The sequence below is a fragment of the Callorhinus ursinus genome, unplaced genomic scaffold (genome assembly GCF_003265705.2).
Source record: "Callorhinus ursinus isolate GAN/ISIS: 27379988/994484 unplaced genomic scaffold, GSC_fseal_2.0 scaffold4, whole genome shotgun sequence".
Taxonomy (NCBI): domain Eukaryota; kingdom Metazoa; phylum Chordata; class Mammalia; order Carnivora; family Otariidae; genus Callorhinus; species Callorhinus ursinus.
Window position 1 is genome coordinate 33,172,380 of NW_027397066.1, and position 20,198 is coordinate 33,192,577.

The 20,198-nt window shown below is 44.2% G+C and overlaps 1 long non-coding RNA gene across 1 annotated transcript; it reads right to left on the minus strand.

Annotated features, from left to right (window-relative positions):
* Positions 1 to 7,997: 7,997 nt before the first annotated feature.
* Positions 7,998 to 19,536, minus strand: LOC141372594 (uncharacterized). The gene is made up of 3 exons (XR_012377891.1): positions 19,410 to 19,536; positions 18,688 to 18,886; positions 7,998 to 8,214 (listed from the first exon to the last, which is right to left on the minus strand). It is a non-coding gene; the product is annotated as an uncharacterized lncRNA (long non-coding RNA).
* Between the last annotated feature and the right edge of the window lie 662 nt (positions 19,537 to 20,198).

Below are 20,198 nucleotides of genomic sequence, written 5' to 3' on the forward strand. Positions count from 1 at the left end.
CAACTTCCTAGGGGCCACCTGCCCTTAGTTCAGCTGAATCACACAAGCATTTCAAGATCCTGCTAGGATGGGTATTTGTTATGTCTGATTACATTTCATTGGGCAAAACGAGTTATGTGGACAAGCCCTGAAATTAGTAGAGCAGGAATCTATACTTCTCCTGTGGGGGCTACAAGTCAAAAGGCAAAGATGTGGACGTGCAATCTTATTAGGGGGAAATGAGTGAATTCTGGTGCACAATCATCAATTTATCGGTCGTGAGAGGCAAGACAGAATGGAGATTGAATCCAGGGCACAGAGACTCTAGTTCTTATTACAGAATTATTTTTAAATAAATTGATAAAAATGGGGGTGCCAGGGTGGCTCAGTCAGTTAAGCGTCTGTCTTCAGCTCAGGTCATGATACCAGGGTCCTGGGATCGAGCCCTGCATCGGGCTCCCTTCTCAGTGGGGAGTCTGCTTCTCCTTCTCCCTCTGCCCCTCCCCCTGCTTGTACGCTCTCTCTCATTCTCTGTCAAATAAATAAATAAATAAATAAAATCTTTAAAAAAATAAATCGATAAGAAATGATCACTGTGGATTGTGAAACTATTTGGTAAGTACCTAACAAAAATTATTATGTATCATGAAAAAAAGTGCTAAACTGTAATAAGAACCAGAAATATGAGTCACTTTATATGTTCCCCCAAGGGAGAAGCAGGTAGGTAGCCTTCTCTTGGAATAAACCTAAGAAGAGACTTTTAGCTCCCTAAGCTATCAAAAGTAGGGAAGCTTTAGAACGAATTGACCCTTGAAGCCCTCTTTGAAGGACGACTGAAGCTAACAAAGAAGCTGAGCCCTGATCCCCAGGCAGCCTCAGCATGTCGAGCTGTGAAGCAATAATGCAGAGGTTTTCTGCAAACCATCAGCCAACTGTCAAGTGTTTTCTAGGCCTCTCGATTGTCACCGGGCTTCCTCCTACCATGGCCAATGGGTTTGAAGAGCAAGCATCCCGACAGAGAGCCAGGCCAAAACACCTTTTATAATCCAGCCTGCAAGTCCCACAGTGTCACTAAGTCCAGCCTATATTCAAGGGTAAGGGGAGTAGACGCCACCTCTTGAGGTGAGGGGTGTCAAAGAACTCACAGACGTGTTTTAAAACCCTTATATGTAGAGATTCTGCAAGCGCAATGTTTCTCATCACAGAATGGTCCTTCCTCAGTTCACTCCTCATAGCGAACTCATTCTCTGAAATGTCCTGGGGACACACGTAGATCATGGGCGTCTTGTTTTCAGTGGCCCCCGTTGGGGTACATCACCTCTTGTGACCAACAGCTCTACGGTGCCATCTATCTCCTGGATTTCGTCACTGCCTTCAAAAATCCTTGATGGTTCTAGAAGTGCTTGGTGGGCCCGCCATGATCCCAAAGGGGAGAGGCTGTATGAGGAGGATGGAAGATCTCTTGTCTAGTGAGCTTCCCCTCCCCAGATCAGCCTCACTGAGTGACTGAGACAAAAGGGAAGGCTCTGCTTAGGTAAATGGCAGGTGGAAACTGGAAAGAGGATAGCCATCAAAGAAGGAAAGAGGTGGTGGATCAATCCTGAGGGCCACAATTCTGTTGCTATTAATACTCGGCATTTATTGAACTCTTCCTGCATACTAGGCACTATGCAAAGCACATCACTTGAATAACCTCATTTAGCTGCGTTACTTACCAGCCTTAAACGATAATCACAAGGTAAGAGTCTGGATTTGGACTCAGGTGTGTCGGCCTGAAAAGACAGCATAGTGGTTATGGGTTTGGTCACTGGGGTCAGACCATGTGAGCTTGAATTCTTGCCTTGGGTGACCTTTGGCAATTAACCTCTTCTATTTCAAATTTTCTCTTTGGCAGGGAGGAATACACACACACACACACACACACACACACCCCAAAGGGGTTTTAGCGTTAAACCAGATGAGGCATTTAAGGTGTTTTGCCTTCAACAAATGTTACTCATTCTTCCTCCTGCGCTTCTTACATCTGCCAGGATGGGGATTAATTCAAAAGAATAATATACTAAAGATCCAGAGGCCTAGAGAGGTACCGAATGAGGAATCTGCCACAGACCCACTGTCCCACCTCAGCATTCAAGCCACTCATTTCCGTTTCTCCTGACTCTATGTTCCCATCTGCAGAGTGGGCATAAGGCTGGGGTTCTGTGATGATGCACAGAAGGCCTGAAACACTTCTCCACTGTGGCATCCCAGTCTTGTCTCCGCTCCCAGGTCCAACTACATTTGCCAGCCAGTTACCAAAACAAATCCAAATGATACCTAATGAAAATTGATTCAGGAACTCCGAGTCAGAAAGGAGGGCTGATGACAAGCCCTTGCCACCTCCTCGCTGGGTTCAAAGCTCTCTCCCGTTCACAGTGTGGCCAGAGCGGGCTTGCACCACTGTGTGGCCCTGGGGCAGGAGGACTTCAACCCTGAGTGACAGGGGAATGTGGCTGAAAGGCCCAACTCGGAGGTGGTAGGGGTTGTGGGCTGCCCTTTGCTCAGTTCTGGGTCAGTGCTGTTGTTGGTACCCACAGAGGCTGGGAGGTTTTTACACAGGCCCCCCTTCTCGCGGTGTGTGGTTCAGAAACCCCCCAGGCAGGCTGATTTGTGAATGTGTTGAACTCCAGCGCGCTAGGCGTCCTAACCACAGAGCGGTGTTTTGTTTCTCTACCGGATACACCTGCCCAAAAAGCAGGGTTCACTCATGCTGCAGGCTCCGGTTTTGTTTTACTTTTGAAAAATTGCACCCTCCTGATAAACCAGAGGGGACAACTGTGTCACTGAGGACCTGCAGAGGCTGAAAAGTCATGAGATTGAGTTTTCTCTTCTTTTGGGGGCCAGGGACCATGGTATAAAGTTGTTTTTCCAACCAAATGAGCATTCTTCCCATTCCATCAGTCAGCATTTCCCAAATCCCACCCCTCAAGAGGATTTTAGGGATACGCGGATGCAGCGTTAAAGAGCATTGAATCACAGACTGGGAAAGCTTATCCCTTCTTAGTGTTTTCGATCTTTCTGGTTTTGCCAAGAAAAAAAAATCATGTGATGCTATTACTTCCTTGTCATCTAACACTTACTACTCTACCCTTAAAAAAACCAACAAAATAAGTGCAGACCTCGATTTTGAGTCTTAAGTTAGATATAGTGTCTACATAAATGTTATTATTTATATTGCCTAGCTAAAATTTGATACTATTGTTTGCTTTTATTGTGATTATTTTTTGGCAGGAATAGCAGATGACCGTTTATTTTAGGGATATGATGTTTCTTTTTTAAATAAATAGAGTCAAGTTTTAAAAATCAGGTAGAGAAAAATATTAAGTAAATAATTGTGCAGGCGCTATTCATCAATCATGTAAGTCATGAGGGTAGCACGTGGTGATATTTGGATACAGAAGAAATTGGGAGGGGGTACACAAATATCTGACTCATGAACAACTGGGATTGATACCCACGTTGGTCTGACTCCAAAGCCCAGACCGTCTACCTCTGATAGGTACATGACCTTAAGCAAGTTATCGAACCTAGTTGCACACCTGTAAAATTAGGAGAATGGCCCTTCACCACCCACCTCAGGATTTTTGTCAAGACAATGCACGTGAGGCTGTAATGCATGGTCTTAGAACACGCTCAATAAAGTCAGCCATCATCATTATTTTTTTTTTCTGGAAGTTTGTACTTCTTACTCCCTTTCCCCTACTTTGCCCATCCCCCCCCGCCCCTGACACACCGCATAAGCGCCATGCCTGGCACCCAGCACACAGTCTCGTAATTGCTCCTGTAATGGCTGTTGCGGTCATTAGCATCGTGGGTTTGTTCACGTCTGCTCTGAAGCCGATGTCAAGGTGGGATTAGATATGCCAGGGATTTCGGAGGGGGAAAAGCCACGAAGGATAAAGGAGGAGGGGGCAGGGGAAAGTGGGGAGAGTTCTGACACCTGTGAAAGCCAGGAGGTTAGGGTTGGAGGACTGTCAGACTACGGTTATAAAAAAGGTTTGGCCAGGGGGTGCCTCCGGGGCTTAGTAGGTAAAATGCCCCACTCTTGATTTCTGCTCAGGTCATGATCTCAGGGTGATAAGATCAAGCCCCATGGCAGAGCTTGCTTGAGATTCTCTCTTCCTCTGCCCCCACCCATGCACACGCACATGTGTGCTTGCTCTCTCTCAAAAAAAAAAAAAGAAAGAAAGAAAGGTTTGGCCAGGCCGCTGAGGAGTCTGGTAGCCAAAGTCCACCATTGGAGAAGACCCCCTTCTGTGCTTGGTCACTGGTTGGGAGAAGCTCATGGGAAATGTCTTCACATGAACATGGTGGCAGATCCAGAGTGCAGGCAGCTTTAGGGATGACAGTGATGCTCCCCACAGCAGGAGGTCTGAGCCACACATTCACAGCTGCTGTGCTTACTATCATTTCCATCTTGCACTGAAAAGTGGAGCCTGAGCATTTCTTCCAATTCATTTAGTTACTAGTTAAGTAACTACCTGGTCATTGCAAACCAGAGAGAGAGAGTAAAATTATTTCATACCTAAAAGTGAAATAGGATGCTTGAAGGATGAAAGAAATTCATGGCCAACTCATGATTTTCTTGTTTCAATGCCTGACTCACAAGCCAAGAAATTATTTACTTTAAAGAGTTTGTCTTGATCAACTTTTTTTTTTTTTTTTACTAAATCTATTTGCCTTTTAGCTTTTTAGGATTTCTAAAGTTTAGCATTTCAGGCTGAGAGTTAAGCACAGTTGATACTTTCATGCAAATTGAATCTAACACAGGGGCCCAAATGTCAATCTACAGATATGTTCAGCTTGTACAATGTTAAAATATTTTCGAGCCAACTTTTTAAAATTGGGAGATACCATATTTAAAAAAAATCATTTCTTGTTTCTCTTAAAAACCAGCAGATCTGGAACACTAGGCCTGATTTTCAGCATGACAGTATTATCTTAGGTGAACAGGGCTGTCCCTCAAAGTGGGGCTCTCCCCTTGCTCCACCTGTAGGCTTCGCTAACCACATAAAATATGCAGATGTCTTTATACCCAGCAGGTTTCACTGATTTATACATCTGTTTGGTCCTTTGGACAGAGTGCTAACTGCAATTATCCCCCATATCATGTTCTATCCTTCTTCTGTAGCGATGTTTTAGCTGGACTCATGCCTGCCCATATAGGACTACATTTCCCAGCCTCCCTTGCAGCTAGTGTGGTCATGTGGCTAAGTTCTGGCCAATGGTATGAAAGTGGAATTGATATTTGGAACTTCCAGACTTCTTCTTTTTTTTTTTTTTAAGATTTATTTATTTATTTGAGAGAGAGAGAGAGTGCACGTGTGCATGTGAACAGGGTGGGGTGGGGTGGGGAGAAGCAGAGGGAGAAGGAGAGAGAGAGGGAATCTCAAGCAGACGCCCCATTGAGTGTTGAGCCCTCTGGGGCTCCATCCCACCCCTGAGATCAGGACCTGAGCCAAACTCAAGGGTCCCACACTCCATCGACTGAGCCACCCAGGTGCCCTTGAATTTCCAGACTTCTTGTGAAGAAGAGCAGGATGTCCTTCTTTATTTCTTTTCTTCTTCCTGCCAGCTGGAACACTGATGTGATGGTGGAAGCCCGAGCAGCCATCTGACATCACAAGATGGAAGTTAAGTATCGAGAATAGCAGAGCCCAAAGCTAGGAAACTGGGTCTCCAACACCAAAGAGCATGTACCAGCTCTGGAAAACTTAGGCTTCCATTTTTGTGTCTCTTTTACACAGCAGCCTCAACTGTATCTTAATCCCTGTTTGCAATTGAGTCTGGCCTCTGGCTTCATTGGAATGGAGGTGTACAGGAAAAGAAAATGAATGATTTTGCAAGTTTTTCCTCATAAAAGAAACCTGTGTGAACAGCATCAAATCAAATTGCCCTGAGAGCTGAGATGAGGCGTGATTTCTCTACAGTAAAAGCAATACCGGAAAACCCTGTTCCTGTCTTCCAGGCTCCGTTTGTGGGTGGTTCCATTTTCCAGTTGTGAACTGGTTCATGCAAATGGCTCCTTACGGGCCGCTGTTCCCCACAGCTATGTGTCTTCGGTTCACAGGTTACCGTGCCACATTCTCACCTCTTTTTCATTTCCACCTTGTCTTTGAAGGCCACACTTGAGCAGGCAGCCCTCCCACCTTTTCTCATCAGTGCCCTCTGAGTGGAAGAGAAGTAGAAACTTCTCGGTTGGTACTCTTCTGGCTCCCCAGGGGCCAACAGAGGCTTCCCGGAGCTAGGCATGAAACCACTGAGGATCCTCACAGTTTCAAACTGAGCAGACCCCGCTGTATTCTGTGAAGGTAAAGAGCCAGTTATGAAAATGATCTATGACTAAAAAAAGATGTCACCACCTCCCCAGAGGCAGGTGCCAAAAATGACATGTTATTGTGTTCCTTAGAATGATGAATGAAAACACTGAATGAAATCTGAGTAATAATAATGCCGCACTATTTAGTGTAACTGGTGACAAAGAATCCTTTAAACCAGGACTATTTGGGGGAACGGACGGGGGAGGAAAACAACCCTGCTGTTTAATACCCACTTCATGTGCCATAAACGTTATGTACATTTTCTCATGGAATTGCCTCAAGATTCCTCTGAGGTAGTATTAGAGCTATTTTTCCTAAAGCAGAAATGTTAAGTAATTTGACAGAGATCACACAGCCAGGAAGTAAAAAGCCAGGATTTTGATGTTCTGGTGACCTCTGTTCGTTCCATGTCGTGTAGCCTCATGGATGCTCTCAGACTGGCCTAATCAGACGGAGGAGGCAAGCGAGATCACAGACAAAACTGCCAGGGATGTAAGTATCCGGGTGAGGAGGGTAGTCTGTAATGGATGCAGGGAAGCAAGAAAAGAAAGTGGGAGAGAGAGACACGTTGAGAAGACAGTATATCTGCATCAGATCATCCTAGGGCCCTGCCGCTTACAGAAGAAATCAAGAGGAGTGAGGCTCTCTGGTCCCTCAGGGAGAAGGGCTGGTGGAAGGGCAGGTGGCAGATACACATGGGGAGGGCTGACCTGCCAGCAAGGTGAGATAAATCTGAAAAATAAGTTTTACCATACTCTTTACATTGAAGCGTATCGCTGAGTAATTTGTTGGCATGATATGGAGGGGAGCAGAAATTATAACTTATTAGTCAGACAGGAGTCAATGTTTCTGCTTATTTATATGTGTGGGCTTTTCCCATTCCCGGCCAGTTCTTCCTTCTGCCATGTGTACCCAGGTTATTCTTTTATACACATGGTCTCTGTGTCCATTCTTACTGCAAGATCAAAAGGGAAAATTATTCCCAAAGCACTGTTCTTGGACACTGAATGTCATCAAACATCAAACAGAATTGTTTCAACGTTTCTATTTTTTTTTTTTATCATCTCTTACCTTTTGCTTGTTCGAAGAGGCAGTTCATCTTTATTTTCATTTAGAGGTAAAATATTTCTAACAGCATCAATGAAACCACGGTCAATGTCAATGACCAGCTTTCTAGACAGAAGACAAATGTGAGTTCTGTTTGGTGCAAAAGTGACTACCAACAAATCTTTTTATGTATTTCTTTCTCTTTCAGCCATTGACGGGTGTCTGACAGCTCCAAACTCCCTCAACACTAAGCCGATTAGACAGATAAAGCCCTCAGAAATAGAGAAGTTGTTTAAGACGTAGCTGTTTATGTATCAGTGGTGGTCGGGGGGAGACAAGCTGGGGGGCCCCAGATATCTACATTTAGGCTGTAATAGGAATGATGTTCTCTCTCCTTGGTCATTCAAGCTCTACAGAACGAGTCTTCAGTGATGGAATACCATTCTCCAGAAGAATCAAGATAGGATATGACAAAGAAACATTGACGAGACAAAGAGAACGGTGCTCCCAAGGCTATCTCCCTTCTGCGGAGCTTAAGTCTGTGCTGGCCATAGAGCAGAGTTGGGTGGAGATGAGGCTTGCAGAGGGCTGTGGGGGATGGCAGTAGTCCTGAGAGGGACAGAGATTTCATCACGCATAAGCTTTCCAGACCTGGTATGTGGTTCCATGATGCTGGGGACCCAGTATCCCTCCATCTTTGTTTCTCTGTTACTGGCAGTATGTAGCTTCCATCTTGTGAGGTCACATGGTAGATAAGTAGTAGACAAAGGTTGCTTCACTCATCCTAGGTGGGAGTAGGTGGCTTTGTTCCTGAGACCACAGATGCCTGCTACATTTGGGTTTAGAGAGGAAGACAAAAAGATGTGATGAGGTACTAGTATCATTGGCAGCTGGGAAATTCATTGCATCACCAAGCTCTCTGACTTAAGTCTTGCCTGCTTTGCACTGAGAAAAACACAAGTGCCCTCAGCGCCACGGAAAACAGTTCTCTATGGCTTGTGACCGTGGCCTGATTGGGAGAAAGGGAAACTAATTTGGGCAAAGTCATGTCCTGTCTGTCCTGCCTGTTCTCTCTGTGCGGCCCTGGGGCAGAGGAAAAACGTCATGTGTCCTGGGCTAGAATTTTCAGGAAAGAGGAAATAATGTCTGAAGTGAGACTTTGGGGTCAGGGGTACTTCAAAATTTAACAATTTTTTTTTTCTGTTTTAGGAAATGTTCTTTCAGCTCACCTTTTCTTTTCTTTCTTTTTTTTTTTTAAAGTGACATTTCCAAGAAGACAAGGCAATATTTCCCAAGTGCTATAATTTACTTTAACTGTGTTCTGAACATGAAAGCCCTTTTAAAAAATTTTTTTTGGAAGATTTTTATTTATTTATTTGTGAGAGAGAGAGAGTGAGCGAGTGCACAGGGAGGGTGAGTGGCAGGCAGAGGGAGAAGCAAGCTCCCCACTGAGCAAGGAGCCGGATGTGGGGCTTGATCCCAGGACCTGAGCCAAAGGCAGTTGCTTAACCAACTGAGCCACCCAGGCGCCCATTATAGTAGTGTGTTTTAATACTAACTTATAGGCTCCCCACTTAATGCTATGATAACCCTCTGAGACAGGCATCGTTCTCCTCTCTGAGGGCAAAATTGAAGCTCAGAGAGGATAGTGGCTTGCCCAAGGTCACACAGCTGGTAAGTGGCAGAGTCTGGAGTTTTCTCTTCGACCACGTCTGTCACCATAATTCTTGGGTATGAGCAGTCACTTTAAATAAATGTGAAGGTTTCTCCTCCTGGCAGTCCTCCGGGCTCAGTGTGACAAGTACACGCTCCGCCTCTCACAGGTGTGTGGTGAGACTCCTCCAAAAACTTTAGTTTTTCTTTCCTACCGGTGTATCCAGAACTACAAACAGCCAAATTCCTTTATCACCATTTTAGAAATGATAGAAAATTGCAAAGGACATTTTATTCCTGATGAGGAGTTGGCAGCCTTTATTTATGAGGGAATGCATTCTGGAATGTTCTGTTTTGGTGAGAAGGAGACATTCTTAGAAACTGAGGGCAAAGAAGAAATGGGAGCAAGTGAGGGAGAGCTGAAGGGAGGATTTCAGGTGGGATTGGGAGTCTTCGCTCTTATTCCTCCTCTTCTTCGGCTTTAGAGGTCTCTGCCTTCCTTCTCCTGGGAGAAAGCAAGGATGGACGAGGCCTTTTAAGTCAAACAGACCTTGGCTCAAATCCCAGCTCTGGTGAAAACTCTTGAGGAAGCTATTTAATCTCACTGAGCTGCAGTTTCCTCATCGGTAAAATGGGGATGATATTATTACCTTCTTTGTTGGGTCATTGGGGGGAATTGATGAAATAATGCAGTGTTTCTCTAAACATACCACTGGTGGTAGCAAGAGGATTTTCTGGTGATACAGACATTTTTTAATGTAATAGTTATGCCACACCAAACCCATTATTTCACAGGTCTTATTGCTTAGGGCAAGACTAAATAAAAAAAGAAATGCAGTCCAATGTAAAGTCTATTTTAATAAAATGTTGAATGTGTGATGTAGAGGGAGGGAATGATTATTGACAAAGAGAAGCAGAGAGACCCAGGTTGGAAGGGCAAGCGGGTTCCACCGGGGCCTGGGGTGAGCTGCCCCGTGTGGAGGCCCCTGGAATTTCACCTCCCGCTGCTGCCCTCTAGTGGTCATGCGCTGTCCCAGCATCCCAAAGACAAGTCCAAGTAGACCCACTGCGGAGTAGCAGCCAGCACCCATGCAACTCCCTTCCCGGTCCCCTTTTCACCTCTTCATTGTCCTGCCTCCTGTACGCCCATCCCATCAGTCCCACCTGGCCTACCCTCCCCAAAGTGTCACTTCCTCCGGAAGCCTATATGCAACACCTGTTCCCCAAACTCCTTAGAGATCAGTAGAGGATGTTCTGATTTGCAGGTATGAACAGTTGAGCTTAGCTTTTCCAGGGAACGTCCGTTTTAAAGGAGGAACTGGCTTAAAAATCAAATGAAGTCAAATCAGCAGAGAGTGGCTATATTTTGTCGTGGGATCTTTCCTTGGCTCCCATCTTTCTCTATGAAATAGGCACTTCTCTTTACATAGGCACTAGGTACAGGAAATGAAACTCATATTTCTTTCCAGGAAATTCTGCAAGAAACTGTCGAAATAGTTTTATGGCTGGCGTTAGAGTTACATTATTTTTCTTGAGACTGAAACCCCCAAATGGCAGTGGTTTTAAAACGATTAAAAAGTATTTATCTCTCATATAAGCAGAGGCAACCTAGGGCTGGCATGGTGGTGCTTTGATCACCTGGTTCCTTCTCTCTTGTTGTTCCATCTTCTTCAACACCCAGCTTCTACCTCATGGCCCAAGATGACTGCTCTAGCTCCAGACCTTGGGTCAGCATTCCAGTCATCAGTCTGGAGGAAAGTGTACACTTTTTTCCTTTCATACACTCACTACTTCCTTTACATCCTGCTGACCAGGACTCAGACGTGAGTTCATTGTAAGGCATACTAGGAAGTGTAACATTTTTTTTTTCCTGAGCAGCCCTGGGCCCTGCTAACCTTTGGCATTTTATTACTGAAGAATGGGAGAATGGATCTGGACACGATTAGGATCTCCTCCACAAGCCTGTTGCTGGGGTTGTGAGAAATGCTCCGACCCGAGTAGGACTGGATCACAGGACCCCAGGACTAAAATCAGCTCTTGTATATTTCCCCTGCTGCTGTAAAATTGCCACTGGCGTGAGGGTTAATACTTTAGACCCGCAGCCAGGATATTGAGGTTCTAGTTTTGGCTCTACTGCTGGCCACTGTGATGGCCTTGAGAGAGAAGTCTAATGTTCCAGGGTCTCAGTTTCCCTAAAACAGGTTACTTTATTTGATCTCCAGGGTCCCTTCCTGCTCTAACATTATGACTTCTTATAACACGATCTTGGCTTCTATAATCAAGCAGTTAAATAAAAAATGAACAAATTGCTTTTCCTTTCCATTGTGACTACTAAATGCTATGGGTTATCAAGAATAGATAACCAATTGCGGGCCCTCAATGTCCGTTCAACTTTGTCATCCTTTGGCAAGACTCCTTCCCGCGGGAACTGGCCAGAAATGGAGCTGTGGCCTAGGAGATCCACTTTATTTTACCATTGAACTTTGGAAGCAGAAAGGCTGCAGCAACAGACAAGGAAGCTTGTGGTTGCAAAGTCCCTGTTCATATCCAGTAGTCGTGTCTGCAAGAGCCCATGTCAAACCCCTGGGACAGGAAGCATACTCAGCCAATTGATAAAGAGGGTATCTGCTGTGAGCACTCTAATCTCAAGGAAACGGGGATCCCAAAGTCACCTGGATTAGCCACAGACCAGAAGGGAGCCCCTTTAGAGTTCCTTTCAGTTGCTAAGGCACACTGTGCTTGAAAAACACCTCCTACTCCCACACAGAGGTGGAAAACGTAAGTCGCCGTTGCTTAACTTCCTTATAAGTAGCCAACGAACTAGCTAGCATCAGGGCCTTAATAAATGGCTAATCTGCAAACAAAAACACTGCCTTGTCTGCTTCTTGGGGCCACATAGTGAATGGTTTGCTGGTTAACCACCAGGGCTATGAGATATCACTTGTCCAGCTCTGTGTGACATAGTGGATGAGCTGCGTGGTGGCAGGAAGAAGACAACCAAGAAATGAGGCAGTGGTCCACACACCTATCAGGCCCTCAGCCCCAGCTGAGCTTCGCTTCTGATTTGACAGTGGCTTCCCAGAGACTGCCAGAGGCAGTGAATGAGGACAGGCCCTCCCAAGTGTAGCACCTAGGATAATACCTTTTTACTAGGATGACTCCTGAGGATCAGGAAGACCAAGCCTAGAATCAAAGGGGAAAGGATCTAGAAAGTTCTAGAGCAAGGCAGAGTATATCGGAAACTCTAGGAAAAAGTATCTGGCTTCAGCTGAATGACAGCAATTTCTTTCCTGGGGCTGGCCAACATTTATTTGACTGCCTGACTAGTGGCTGAGATCCTTTATGTCAGCTTTAATGACTTCCCACTTTGGCATGAGTCCTCCAACACCTTTTTTTTTTTAATGCTAGCTGAATGATATTGATAACTAATACTTGTTGGGTTCTTACTATGTGCTAGGCACTGTTCAAACTTGTTTTTTTTTTCCTCATTTAATCTCACAACTACTCTTATCCCCACTTTATAGATAAGGTGACTGAAACACAGAGAGTTTAAGTAACTTGCTCAAGGCCACACAGCCAGTTCATGGCATAGCCAAGACTCTAGCCCAATACCATCTAGCTCTGAAGGCCATGCTTCTGCTTCATTCAACAAATATGTATTGAGCACCTACTATGTGTTTGGTGCTGCATATGATCCTGGGTTGGACACCTGGTTTTCCTACTCTGACCTGGACGAGGGCAGATGTGAAGCTTGGATACCAGTTGGGTAGATCCAGAGTCTTGACTATGGACATGTTTATTTTGGACAGAGCATAGGACACAGTGAAAACAGGTACTAACGTAGGTCTTTTGTAAAACCAAGTGGTCTAACCTGAACTTTGAAAATGTGGGGGAAACCTGTACGTGATCTCATTTTAAAAGAAGGGCACAGGGACCCAGGCAGCTTCCCCTGGGTAAATCGAGGACAGTTTGAGCATCAGAGGAATTAAAGACAGCGACGGGTTATCCACTATTGAAAAATCGCAATCCACTCCTCCACGCTGATAATAAATAGATAAGGGGGAAGAAAGGGCTCTTGCTTGGGGTAGAATGGCGCAGGTTGGCTGGTCAGTGTGCTGCATGTGCTGGGGTTTGCAAGTTACCATTTATAGTCATCCAGTAAAAGATCAACTCAGGAAAGAATCATCAATGGTTGCTAAATCTAAGTGGAAATTTTGGTGAGGAACAGAATATTTGCAGGGTCTTAAAGTGCCTACTCAAAGATTGCTTATTCATTGCCAGGGAAAAAAATAGTGGAGAAGTCAGACCACACCTTGACTGGCTAATTACCATTTATGCTGCCAGGAAGGGGCAGATGAACTTTGTGTGCTTCCAGATGTGATACCCTGCCAAAGGACCCAGCATCACTGTAATGTTCTGGCCAGGAGTTCATAACCTGAATTTAAAGGTGAGGAAACATCCAAACACCCCAAATGAGAAAATTCTTTTAAAAATCGGGGAGAGAGAACTAGTATTCTTCAAAAATGTCAGTAGCATAAAAGACAAAGACTATGTAAAATGTTCCAAATTAAAGGAAACTCCTGAGCCCCAGCAACTATTATACCTGACCCTGATCTCTGGCTGGGTCCTGTTCTACAGAAAATAAAGTGTCATACAGAACATCAGTGGGTTCATTGACAAGCTAGGAAGACAGATGGTAGGTTCGATAAAATTACTGTATCAATGTTATATTTACTAAGGTCGGTAACTGCCCTATGGTCATGCAAGACAATATAATACACTGAAATGTTTTGGAGTAAATGGCCTACCATATACACCCTTTAGACGGAGAGATAGATGATAGATAGATAGATAGATAGATGATAGATAAACAGATGGGCAAAATACTAAGTATAGAGGACTATGGGGTAAGGGAACAGTGTTCTTTGTGTTCTTCTTTTTCTTGCTTTTCTTTAAGTTTGACATTTTTTTCCAACAAACAAACAAACAAACAAACAAAAACTTGTAAAAGGCTCATCCATGCTGCCGCGATGCAGAGATTGTAGAGGGAAAGCACAGAAGTAGGGCAGATGGTTAGGGTGTCATTGCAAGAGCTGTAGGCGAGAGAAGACTGTGGCTTAGCCCAGGACAGTAACTGGAGAAGGGACAGGAAGGGCTCAGGGTCTGGAAATATCCCGAAGGGAGAGCTAATAGGATTTGCTAAGGCATTCCGTGTGTCGTTGAGAGAAGGAAAGGAAGCTGATGGAAAGACACAAGGATTCTGGTCTGAAGGCTAGAGTTGTCAGGAACTGAGACGCGGAAGAGGGGGGCAGAGCAGGTTTGAAGGGGAAGAGCAAGAAGGGTCTGGTTGGGGATCTGTGCCTGGTTAAGTGGATTTATGGAATATAGTACCTAATTTTAGGTAAGCTAAAGCTTATAAAATGGGTAACTCGCTTCAAAAGATTCTTCCAAAGTAGGCATGAATCAAAGATAAACTTACTTATGTGAGCACAAAGTGAATTTTCAAAACAAGTTTGCGTTTTTGGTGGGCAGGACTCCGAGTGGGGCCAGGAATGACAACCCTTAAAAACAACTATTGAAATAAGCTGAACTTTGAATCAGACCCCCAGAATAACTGCAATACAGGAGGATAACCGATATTTTATTTTATTTTATTTTATTTATTTGCAAGAGAGAGAATGAGAGACAGAGAGCACGAGAGGGAGGAGGGTCAGAGGGAGAAGCAGACTCCCTGCTGAGCAGGGAGCCCGATGTGGGACTCGATCCCAGGACTCCGGGATCATGACCTGAGCCAAAGGCAGTTGCTTAACCAACTGAGTCACCCAGGCGCCCGATAAACCGATATTTTAAAGTATAATGAAGCATACGCAATCACATTGCTCTTATCAAAAAGAGTAAAATGGTTTTATTACATAATATAATTTAAATATAATAAAAATATAATTTATTGTTAAATAAATTTAATGTTATCTATTTCACTTTTAATTCAACCCATTAAAATGTCCATCTTTAGTGTATGTTCTATCATGTAAACAGTAATATATTTATAAAGTAGTATATGTACACAACTTATAAATAAATATACATAAATGGCAGGGGGAACGTGTTCAAAAAATCAACAGGTGTAGAGATCAGAAAGTTTGCAGATGTAAAAACAACAAAAGCAAAAATACACAGGTGGGACCACATCAAACTAAAAAGCTTCTGCACAGCAAAGGAAACCATTAACAAAGTTAAAAGGCCACTATGGAATGGGAGAAAATAGTTGCAAACCACAAATCTGATAAAGGTTAATATCTAAAATGTACAAGGAACTCATACAGCAAAAAGCCAAATAACCCAATTTAAAAAGGATCCGAATAGACATTTTTCCAAAGACATACAGATGGCCAACAGGTATGTGAGAAGGTGCTTGACATAACTAATCAGCAGGGGAAAGCAAATGAAAACCACAAAGAGCTATCACTTCACACCCTGTCAGGATGGTTATGATTAAAAAGACAAGAGACGGCTGCCTGGGTGGCCCAGTTGGTTAAGGGTCTGCCTTTGGCTCAGTTCCTGATCCCCGGATCGAGCCTCGCATTGGGCTCCCTGCTCAGTGGGGAGTCTGCTTCTCCCTCTCCCACTCCCCCTGCTTGTGTTCCTGCTCTCGCTGTGTCTCTGTCAAATAAATAAGTAAAAAATCTTAAAAATAATAATAATGTGATGTATATATAATTTTACATATATATACACACACAATGCAAGTATAATATATGTTATATATTAAGTGAATGCATTATATATAGTAATTGAATGATATTATTCAGCCTTAAAAAATAAGGAACTCCTGACATTTCCAGATTCATAGGGATAAATGTGGAGGGCATGATGCTCAATGAAATAAGCCAGACAGAGAAAGGCAGATACTGCATGGTATCACTTTCCTAGAGAATCTAAAAATAAATAAATAAATAAATAAATAAGAACGTCAAACTCTTAGAAACAGGGGTAGAATGGTGGTTCTCCAGGGCTGGGTAGCGGTAGGGGAAAGCAGAGGGGGAGGATTAGCAAAAGGGTACAAACTTTTTGTTTGAAAACCACAATAACAAAAGAACAAAAAAAGGAAAAATGTGGAGACCTCTATAGACAATAATGCTAATTGCAGTGGTAAAGTGATTGCCTGCTCCCTTTTCCGGCAAAGGTACGGTGTGGTTGGAGCGGTGGAGGTTCAGACCCTCTGCTGGGCACCCAGCTCACCAAGTGCAGATCAAGAGCGGTAAGAAGTTCTGCCCAGGACACATAAGTGATAGCATGTCACCTAATAGACTACCTCACAGCTTCTAAAAAGAGCTGGTCAATTTGGATTGGTGTAGAAAGATGCCCAAGCTGCAGTTAGTGAAAAAAGCTAGTCATACAAGAAGAGTGTATTGTGTCAAACAAACATAGATATGTGCTTCTATATTCATAGAAAACTTTTGGTAGCAGTGGTTACCTCTAGGAAGTGGTCCTGAACAGAACAGCCCTCTTTTACTTTTACTTTTGAATGTACTGTCTAAATTTTTTTAAAAAATTATAAACATGTATTTGTTCAATTTTTTAAAAAGTTTCTAAAACATTCAGGCTTTTTGAAATTCCTTTTATGATTTTTGAATGAGGAAATACGTAGTATTCTGTACTAAGATCGCCATGACAACATTGATTAAAATGGTATGAGGTTGGAAATAACTTAAATGTGTAGCATTAAGGGAATGGTTAAGTAAATAATGGAAAATTGACTGTAATATAAGGCAGTCTTTTAAAAAGTCAATATTCTGAGAATTTTAGCCAGGTGGGATGGCAATATACTAAGTGAAAAAAGCAAGATCTATGTAAATTCAGTATTAATATCAACAATGTTAAAAATACATAGAAAAAAAAAAAGCCTGGAAGAAAATATCCCCAACTGACAACAGGGGGTTGCCTCTGATAATGAGATGATGAGGGATTTTTCTCTTTCTGGACCTGTGTATTTTCATCTTCTTTTCCATTTTTGTGCAACAAGCATGCATAGTTTTGTAATATGAAAGAAAAAGAAAGTAAAATACTGAGAAAACCATTACATGCCTTCCTGGCATGAGTCAGGAGCTGAATTTTCATGTTTAAATTAGTTTCAGAAACACAGGAGTGGTTTCTAGGCAACCTGCTTGGGAAATCATGCTCCTCTCCATTGTTGCTGGAGTGTGCGTGAGTGTCTCAAAGAAAATGTAAGAGATGAACCCTTGTGCAAACTGACTCCTGCTAAGGAAAAAAAAAAACAAGCTTCGCCGCTTCGTTTTGGTCACAGAGACTTGAGTTATCGTGACCCCAGAGGCACATAGGGACCTGAGTTTTGTGGGGTTTTGTGTGTGTGTGTGTGTGTGTGTGTGTGTGTGTGTGTAGTGTGTGTGTTGGCAAATGAGTGATTGATTTTAATGAGGATTGCCATAGGTAGGTAGAGTACAATAGCTATTCAAGTCTCTGCCTGTGGTGTGAGAAACTGGGGTAGGGGGTTGGGGGGAGGCGCAGGCACAAGAATTCAAACCAATAACCCCAGGTTGATGGCTTTCCTGAGAAAACAGGGCTGGGAATTCAGACAGTGGAAAGGCTTTACAAGATGGATGGCAGCTCAAGATGTGAGAAGATTGCCTCATCATTATGTGAACCATTTACTATCATCATAGACAATCCTGCTGAGCCAAAGGGCTTTAATCAGGAGGAAACACTGAAAAATGGAATCAGAGCTAAGAAATCCTTGGCCTAGCCTGATGGGCTGTGGAGGATGGGATGAGTTAAGAATGCTTTTTAGCCTCAAGGGAGCCATATTCTTTACCAAGAGATTGCAGAAGGTACAGAAGGTACTGTTTTCAGCTCACAGTGTGTATTTTGTGGACCCTGACAAGTTTTTCTGCAAGAATGGCAGACATTCTGCCTGATAACGAGGGTCCGAGCTCAGCTTCTTGCTCCTAGGCCCCCTAGTGGTTGTCTCTTGCAATTAAAAAATTTAAGTGAGTAGGTAAATAGGCATTTGGGATAATGACAACATTTGACTAAGGATTACTGCCTTTGACCTTGGCAACTCTGAGACTTTGTCAAAGCACAAGGGGTGGGGGAGATGGCTGCAAATCAGGAGCCCTGGCCTCAGGGAGGAAAGACCCACTTCATAATTGAAGGTGGAACAGGAGGGCAGGAATCTTCCAAAGTGGATGGTAATGAGCTAATTCTGTCTCCACACTTTTTTTTTTCTGTCTCCACCCTTCTGTACCCACATCCTGCATTCCACTTAGTAATAGTCCACTGGGTCTGGTCAACCCTCCTTTAAGGGGACAGACCCCTGGAGGGTAAAGGAAGAGGGAGACTAATATTTACTGACCCTCCTCCTGTGGTAGCTCTTGAGGCAAAACCCTTCTCTTTTCATCTTTGTACACAGGCCCTAGCACGTGTGTTTGTGCTAAACGTTTGCGGTCTCGAAAGCTATATGGAGGCCACAAGAAGACTGAGGTGCAGATAGGTTAACGAATGCCTGAGATCTCTAGCTCATAAATAGCAAAACAGAAACTTAAACCCCAAGTTCGGAGAATCTATTCTTTCTACCAAGATGCCCCCCACTCCCACCGCATACCCTCCAGCTCGCTGGGCTTGCTGGTCCAACCTGTTGGGTGAGAGCCTCCTGTCTCCTGCCCTTTGAGTCAGTCCGCCCTGGGCGCCAACGTCTTCTCCCTTCTCTGAACTTCTTTGGCAGTGAGTCACCCCTCTGAGGCATATTCTTCTTGTATTACTTGTTTAACTCTTGTTTATTTATTTATTATTCAGCTTTTCTTAGAAGTTTGTCTTTTTTTCTCCATAAACACCTTGAAGGAAGGAACAATGGATTAACTCTTCCATAAACTCTCTGCCCAGCAATTAGTAAATATTTGCAGTGACACTAAATTAAGTAGCAGAGTCCTGGTCAGATCTTACCTCCCCGGGCCTGTTTGCATTAGGAAAGTAGCAAACGGTTTTTATTTTAACAATTTCATTTATTTATTAGAGACCAGGAGAGAGAGAGAGAGAGAACCCATGCGCACATGGGGGGGGGGGAGCAGCAGGGAAAGGGCAGAGGGAGAAGCAGACTCCTCGCCCAGCACCCGCCCTATCCAATGGCCTTGGGATCATGACGTGAGCCACCTGGGTGCCCCAGTAGTAAACGATTTTAGTTTTTATCTAAAAATATTTATACTCATCAAAAGTAGTTGAGTGACTTTTCCCCCTTGCCAGGGGGCTTGCTCCCCAAGATAAGTTAAATACAGATATCTTTCTAGGAGCTTAGCATCTTGAGCATATACGTAGCTTTGCGGCAACTGCACTGCATTTGGGTCAGAGGTCTAAACTCACTGAGCTCCTTCGGCTCTGACTGGAATCTGCAGGCTCCCAGGCCAAACACAACAGGCACCTTCGGAAACAGGGTTCGGTTCTGACAAGCTGGGCCACTGCTGGAGCTGGGAACAAGTAGCTGGCTTCTCTGCCCGGTCCATTTACATCCGGGTTTCATCTTGCTCTTAAGGAAGCCTTGCTGGTGCAGGTCCATGAGTGGGAAGGTTATGACACAAGGCACTCAGCTGCCACCATCCTTTAAGAGAGGACACTGGACAGGGCGGTTCCTCGAGGGAGGCTGACCACGGATGCCTGGGGCTGTGTGGCGTGGGAGGAGGAGGTGAGCTGGCCATCAGGAGACCTCCTGACAGGCTCTTGCCACTGGAATCATGTATTTCATGGGCATTTATTGGTCACCCTCTTATGTGCCAGGCACTGGGGATACCAAGACCAATAGAGCTTTTGGGAGGTATTCAGTCTGGTTGGGGGAACAGCCATGTAAGCAATTAAACAGTAGGGTAGGCATTATCCTAGAAGCATGTATGAGAGACCTCAAGAACACAGAGGAGGAAGTACAGAATTCTTCCCCGAGAGGTGGGAAAAAAGCTTCATGGATTAGGCAACTCTCCAAAGGAGTCTTAAAAGAGAAGCAATTGTTCACTGGTTGGGCAACGCAGGATGAGTACTCCAGGCTGAGGGAATAATGCGTACAACAGCATGGTGGCTTGGGAGGGGGCGGTTGCTGCAAATCCTCCCTGATGCTAAACTCCGTGGGGAAGACGGGGCTGAGAATATGAAGGGCTGTGTCTC